This window comes from Herpailurus yagouaroundi, unplaced genomic scaffold (genome assembly GCF_014898765.1).
Source record: "Herpailurus yagouaroundi ecotype Mexico unplaced genomic scaffold, PumYag 222, whole genome shotgun sequence".
Lineage (NCBI taxonomy): Eukaryota > Metazoa > Chordata > Mammalia > Carnivora > Felidae > Herpailurus > Herpailurus yagouaroundi.
Genome location: NW_024412453.1, coordinates 6599388 through 6599651, shown reverse-complemented (window position 1 = coordinate 6599651; position 264 = coordinate 6599388).

Genomic DNA, 264 nt, shown 5'->3' with positions numbered 1-264 from the left:
TTTCTTTCTTTCTTTCTTTCTTTCTTTCTTTCTTTCTTTCTTTCTTTTTCTTTTTCCTTGCTTTATTTTTTATTTTTTAAAAATTTACATCCAAATTAGTTAGCATGTAGTGCAACAATGATTTCAGGAGTAGATTCCTTAGTGCCCCTTACCCAATTAGCCCATCCCCCCCACAACCCCTCCAGTAACCCTCTGTTTGTTCTCCATATTTAAGAGGCTCTTATGTTTTTGTCCTCCTGTTTTTATATTATTTTTGCTTCCCTT